This window comes from Acomys russatus, chromosome 21 (assembly GCF_903995435.1).
Source record: "Acomys russatus chromosome 21, mAcoRus1.1, whole genome shotgun sequence".
NCBI classification, from domain to species: Eukaryota; Metazoa; Chordata; class Mammalia; order Rodentia; family Muridae; genus Acomys; species Acomys russatus.
This window is the reverse complement of record NC_067157.1, coordinates 27,971,590-27,979,006: the sequence shown is the minus strand read 5'-3', so window position 1 is coordinate 27,979,006 and position 7,417 is coordinate 27,971,590. Positions and strand designations below refer to the sequence as shown.

At 42.0% G+C, this 7,417-nt stretch overlaps 2 pseudogenes; one reads left to right on the top strand and one right to left on the bottom strand.

Annotated features, from left to right (window-relative positions):
- The first annotated feature begins 344 nt into the window (after positions 1-344).
- On the top strand, positions 345-1,301 carry LOC127204957 (protein FAM166A-like; annotated as a pseudogene).
- Positions 1,302-1,350: 49 nt separating this feature from the next.
- LOC127205339 (tubulin beta-4B chain-like) lies at positions 1,351-2,347 on the bottom strand (annotated as a pseudogene).
- Between the last annotated feature and the right edge of the window lie 5,070 nt (positions 2,348-7,417).

Here is a 7,417-nt window from a genome sequence, read left to right as displayed (position 1 = left end):
CCAGTGCACAGACTTTGTGGAAGACTTATCCAAGCCTTAGTAGGTGCAATATAAATAAATTAGACCTTGTTTAGATCTAGGTTATTCAAGAACTAGGCTGGGAGTGAGAGCTGCTTTGCCTTTCAGGTCAATGTTATCAAAAGATGTCACCAGTCAAGCATTTGGAAGAGGAGTCCGGCAACATATGGCTCCATCGAGACCTTCATGGTCAACCAAAGGCTCATGGAAAGGAGTGGTCAGGACTCTCAGGGAGCATGCAGTAACTACGAAATACTTTCAAGAAAACTATCTGCCAGGACAGTCTACAAGGGACACAAGCCTATTGGAGAGTCCACACAATTGTCCATCCAGGAAACCTGACTTAGTACTGATGTCATCATCAGTGAAAGCCTAGGGGTCTCTTCTCAGGGAAGGAAGGTGGACACAGAAAGGGCTGAACCAGCAAGGGCAGAGTCAAAGCAAATGATAGTGACTTGGAAACACAACCTTTTCACTCCAGAATCTCACTATATCTCTGGATACATCCCTGGTTTCTATCATCCTCAACTGCACTACAGGTGGGGATCACCTATGGCTGTACCACTGCGCAGCTGCTCACAGACCCCAGGATACAGAAGAGCCTCTGCTCAGTTCAGTTACTTATGTCCAAGGTCAAGTTCATCAAGGACTTCAGCAAACCCAAGCCACCATGGATTCCTTACAGGGACCTGACAGAGCTTTACATCCCACCCATACCATTCTGAAACCCTACAAGAATTTTGAGATCCTGGGCCAGCTCCCATGCCAGGAGGTGGACACTCAGGTGCCCCCAGAGGTAGAGAACATATCCAGACAGGTTCCATGCCTGCAGGCTTCATGCCTTATCCTCCCTACCCACCATGGCCTCTAGGCAGAAAGGGGGAAGCTGGAGAGCTGGGGCATCCAGGTCTACTGTTGGCACATGGTGAAGAGGCCTGGAAGAACGCAGCACCTCTTCAGGAGACCCCAGGGAGGTACCAGCTATACCACTGCAGGAGGGATGAATACCTGCCACGACATCCCCACAGGAGGCACTAGATGTGGGCAGATTCCAGCAATTGCCCCAGCTAGACCACCCCTACCTAATCCAATGCAAAACCATCTCAGCCATGCAGGACAACTACATGCTGACATTAGGCAACAGCACCCGAAGAGCCTATCAGAAGCAACTGGAGAGGTGGAGCCACATACTATGTATTGTTTTAATGGTGATATCTGTACAAGTGAGGTCAGGACACAGGACAGCAAATGCACAGTGGACATGGCTAGCAGACAAGTTATGAATGAATAAAGAGTTCACACTGCTCCCATGCTTTAGTAGCTAAGACAGCTCTAGGCCACCTCCTCCTCAGCCGCCACCTCAAACTCTCGCTCCTCCTCAGCCATAGCATCCTGGTACTGCTGGTATGCAGACACCAGGCCGTTCATGATGCACTCGGCCTCAGGGAACTCCATCTCATCCATGCCCTCACCAGTATAGCAGTGTAGGAAGGCCTTGTGTCGGAACATGGCTGTGAACTGCTCTGAGATGCATTTGAACAGCACCTGCCGATGAAGGTGGTGGACATTTTTAGGCCCAGAGCTGTCCGTGGACAGCTGTTTTCACGTTGTTGGAGATCCATTCAATAAAGTAGCTGCTGTTCTTATTTTGGACATTAAACATCTGTTTGTCCACTTCCTTCATAGACAAGCAGCCCCTGAGCACGGCAGCCACTGTCAAGTCATATCCATGTTGGGGACCACAGGCAGCCATCATGTTCTGTCAGGGCACGGTATTGCTGGCTGCCCCGGCTGGTCAAGGGGGCAAAGCTAGATATGAAGATGTAGGTGAGGGAAGAGCACCGTATTTACAGCCAGCTTCCGAAGGTCAGCATTTGTCTGGTCAGGGAATCTTAGGCAAGTGGTTACCCCACTCATGGTGGTGGACACTAGATGGCTCAGGTCACCATAAGTGGATGTGGTCAACTTTAGGGTTCTGAGGCAGATGTCATAGAGTGCTTCATTATCAATGCAATAGGTCTCACCTGTGTTTTAAATAAGCTGGTGTACTGAAGGGTGGCATTGTAGGGCTCAACCATTGTGTCCGACAGCTTTGGGGAAGGTACCACACTGAAGGTGTTCATGATTCTATCTGGGTACTCCTCCCAGATCTTTCTGATAAGGAGAATACCCATCCCAGACCCAGTCTCCCATCCAGGGAGTGGGTCAGCTGGAATCCCTTCAGGCAGTCACAGCTCTCAGCTTCCTTCCTCACAATGTCGAACACCAAGTCAACCAGCTCTGTACCTTCTGTATAGTGCTCCTTGGCCCAATTGTTCCCAGTCCCACTCTGACCTGTAAGAGAAAACAGCTGGTCACTAACTAGGTTATATGCCCAAGGGGCCAAATGACATGAGGTGACACTTTTTTTTTTTTTTTTTCTGAGACAGGGTTTCTCTGTGCAGCCTTGGCTGTCCTGGACTTGCTTTGTAGACCAGGCTGGCCTCAGTCTCACAGTGATCCATCTGCCTCTGCCTTTCAAGTGCTGGGATTGAAGGTGTGTGCTACTACTACCTGGCTGAAACTCTGTCTAAAAAGAAAGAAAGAAAGAAAGAAAGAAAGAAAGAAAGAAAGAGATTGGAGAGATGACTCAGAGGTTAAGAGCACTGGTTGCTCTTCCAAAGGTCCTGAGTCCAATTCCCAGCAACCACATGATGGCTCACAACCATCTACAATGTGATCTGATGCCCTCTTCTGGCTCTGGTGTGTGGGCAGAATAGTGTACACATAATAAATAAATGAATAAATAAATAAATATTTAAAAAATATTATTAAAAAGACATATCAGTTAGAGTTTTATTATTGAATTGATCTCTACAGGATGAGTACAGTTTTAGAAGGTAAAAGTTTTGAGGTAGGAAATCAATTTTATATTTTCATCAAATACTAATTAACATCTACTCATATATGAAATACAATGATGAACAAAGGTCAGACTTATTATGAAATTATGTCAATAAAACCCTATAATTCCATGGATAACATATTAACAAATGTCCACAGGCTCCAGTGGCTTGTGCTTGCCAAGTGTGTATGGTGACCTGTGTTTGTTTCCCAGAAATGGAAACTACAAATTCCCAATATGTAACATCATCTGACATATATAATAAGAGAAGACAGAAAATATCATAAATATATGTCTATATGTTAAAATAGGGAAATTGGTAGAAAAGCTGATAGAAGGAAGATTATGAATTTATTTTTTATTAAAAATTGGAGAAGGAAGGGCTGGAGCTATGGATTAGTGTTTAAGAGCACATGCTGCTCTCTCAGAGGACCTACATGTGGCTCCCAGCACCCACATGGTGGCTCTCAACTGCCTATAACTCCAGTTTCAGGGACTCTGATAATATTCTTCTAGACTCCAGGATCACCGACCGGGTGCACATACATACCTGTATACAAACATGTACACACATGAGATAAAAGTTAATAAGACTTAAAGTTGGAGAAGTAGGAGACAGAAATAGAAAAAAAAAAAAGCCCAAGGATGTGAGTTGAGTAAACAGAACTAATAAGACCAAGGTGAAAATATGATTAGACTGCTTTTTAAATGAGGACTCTTGATTTGAAAACTTGAAGTGACATTTCCCAACACGTAGTCTATGATCATGTTTCTTTACTGAATAGAATTCATGGTGCCTGTTAACAAGTAAGAAGCAATTACAAGTTTACTTTCACTAGTGTGACTGAATCAGCCATGTCATTAGGAACGTTGATAATAAAGCACAGCAGTGTTAAAAGAGAGACCATTACTGGTCACTAATAGAGATTAGAAACTTTCATATCACGCAGCCATTGTTGCAAGTGCCCTGAGGGACTTCACTTCGCTGAGACTGTGGAGGTTGACCAGAACTCCTGTTAGGATCTTGGTTTTGAATGCAGCAGAAAGGGAGCTTTTAAGTTACAATGTCAATTATTTTTAATATTTTAATAACTATACTTTAAAGGAGTTGAGTTCATTTTTTTTAAAAAATCCTGTTTATCTCTGTTATTTTAAAACGTAGTGTCCTCAGATTTCACCAGATTGTGAAAAAAGTTCCGGGCACTGAGTTTTAGAGCCATTGACCATGAGATATTTGTGAGTATTGAGAATCCAAGTCAATCTACACAGTGCTCAAGGGAAGCTTGGTTAGGGAGAAGACCCTACCCAACTTGCAACTTGCAATTAGAAGCAATGATGACATAAAATGTACAAAAGTCTAGGGCCAAACGTGCAAGGGTATAGCCATAGTTGGGGAGGTTGTTTTACATAGTGAGAGATTTAATATATTACTCCAAATAGCACTATGATGACCAGGAAATAGGAAAAACAAAACTGTAAAGATAGAAACATTTTGAATAACATAATTAGCAAAGCTGATTTGGTGAGTGTACATGGAACCTGACACTTGTGGCCTAAGTCTTCTTTTAACAGCAGCAAATGTTTGTGTTTTGTTTTTTTGTTTGTTTGTTTTAAGAATTTATTTATTTAATGTATGAATGTGCAGGTACACCTGCAGGCCAGAAGAGGGCAGCAGATCTCATTATAGATGGTTGTGAGCCACCATGTGGTTGCTGAGAATTGAATTCAGGACCGCTGGAAGAGCAACCACTGCTCTTAACTACTGCGCCCTCTCTCCAGCCCAGCAAATGTTTGTTAAAAGTGACTGTGTACTGGACCAAAGAAAAGTTTCAGTACATTTCAGAAGATCGAAACATAGGCTTACCATTCCCACAAGCTGGAAATGAACAAGAAACCACCCCTCCCCCCAGAAGATTCATTTGATTGTAATGGATGGGGGAAAGTGAGTGTGACCAGGATGCAGTCTATACTTGTATGAAACTGTCAATGAGTAAATTAACGATTAAATACATAAAACAGAAATAATTATTTAGTCTGTCGTAATCCTTATATTTAATCTAGAGTAAGAAAATAGCTTAATATTTTCTGCATATGATATCATAACAGCATAGATTGTTAAATGTAAGCCCCATTAGTAAGGAAGTGTATAGCTGTGTAAGAAGAAAATATAAATATCAAGTCACCAGTGACAAACAATGGGAAAAGTACAATGAAGTTTAGCCTAAAATGTGATTTAAAAAACTAAAGATGAGGGCCTCTGAGACTGCTCAGTCAGAAAACGGCACTTGTTGCCAAGCCTGTGGACTTCAGCTCAAATCCTAAGTCCCACATGACAGGAGGAGAGATGTGACTTCTGGAAGCTGTCCTCTGGCCTCCACATATGTGCCATGGCAGGAGCATCACTGTACACAAATTAGTAGCCACCTACACTAAAATCAAGGAATTTAAAAAGAAACCTATATTTTAAAAGATAAAATATCAATGACAAGTCAAAAACAAAAAAAAAAAAAAAAAAAAAAACAAAAACACCCATGTACTCTAAGGCAGATTCTTCGAAAAGCTGAATACAAAGAAAAGACATTTCTTAGACTAAGAAACAAGACAACAGCACCAGTAATAAGAAAAGAACACATTGTATCACTATGCTTAGAGATTAGGGGGCTTCCATCAGCAACTTTGTGCCAGTACATGTGAAGGTATTCGAAATGTATACATTCTGAGTAAGTAGAATCAGATTAGAGGGAAAGACATTAGGAAGAAAACCCAGGAATCACCCTATAAGTTGAATTTGTAATGAAAGCTTCACCCGAGGAGTGCCCACATTCCAGATGGCCTCATCGAGGAACCCCACAAAATGTAAGATGACTGCTTTCAAAGAAAAATAAGCCAGAATCAGAAAGGCAAATGCCTTGCATGTGCATGTGTATGTATGCACACATGTGTATAAGGTGCACATGGATCATGAAACTGGAGAGAGGGTCATGAAAGGGAGGGAGAGATTTTACAGAAGAGAAGTGGAAAAAGAAATAGGATACATGTATTAAGACAGAAGGCCAAGCTGGCTGAAGAGTGAAAGGAAATCTGCTGGGCAGGGGCAGGGGGCCTGGTGAGGACCCTAGGGAGGGGAGCAAATGACGACTAAACATAGGGAAACATTGTCCAAAGACGCCATAGTGAAGCTCATTGCTTTGCATGCTCACCTGAAAAATATTGGTGTTTACAATATTTTTTAAATGTATGTGCATGTTTTAAATTAGTACTTACAGGCAAGAGAAAACAAAAGGGGTGGGGAGGGGGGCTCTGAACGTTTTTTAGAAGACTAACCATGACCCCAAACACTGAGAGGACTATTCCTAACAGTTAATTTGATCACTCCTTGAGTGTCATTGCCGAACAGCTACCTGAGCGCATGCAGCCCTTTCCTATGGAAGCTGTAAACAATTGCCCGCCTATGCAGCACTGAAAGCATTCTGGGTTTAATATCTTACTGTTGTGTGTGTTACAAATGGAGCTTCAGTCTGCATAGGCTGTGCGCCTGCTGCGGGCTCGAGTGGAGAACCCTGACCCCGTCTTTCCTTATCTCCCCAGCCAGCTTTGGCTGAAAGACAACAACAGCAATCTAGCCCTTGGTGCACAGCGCCATTTAGGGCTTCTTCTGCCTCCTCCCACTGCCAGAAGGACTTCTTAGCTTGTTTCTGATGTCTATAGATAATCCAGGCCAGATTCCTATTTTACGATCAGCCGATGGCCAAACTCAGTTTCTCGTTGCTATATGGTATGATCTTCACAGGTTCCATGCATCAGGATAAGGGCACTTTAGGGAGAAGGACATCATTGTGACTTTATCTATGAACTGTTATGTCTGACTTTATTTATGAACCTAGAAGCACACAATTCTGATGAAGTACAGAAAGGCTACCATATAGATACCAGCCAAGCTTACTCCAGAAATCTAACATTGGTTTAACACCAAAAGGAACTAAATAGTTGATCCCATTAACAAAAGATAAATAATTGTTTAATTAGGTGTATGTAATGCTTGATAAAATTCAACTCAATTTCGATTTGCCTCCACGCAGACTGGGTAGTAGTGCATGCATGTAATCTCAGCATTCGCGAGGCTAAGGTAGTGTCATGAGTTGAAGGCTACCTGGGACTACATAGCATTGTCCCTGTCTAAATGAAAATATTTCCACTCAATAAATTTACTGAAATTCAAAAGGTTACCATTGTAAACTGATGACTATGTTGTAGTGCCAAACCCTCTGGGAATGGTTTAGTATTTTCTGCTAAAGTTGATGATATGTGTGACAATGACCCAGCAAGGTAGACATATAACTAAAGTATGTGTGTGGATGGGTAATATACAAAAAATATTCATCATGGAAAATTGTTTATATGGATTAAAAAGTAGAAACAGCTCTAATTTCTATTTCTATAGAGTAAATAAATGGTGTTATACTCACAATGGAATGTTCTGAAGCAATCAAAAGAATAACAATCATTTAAATAATA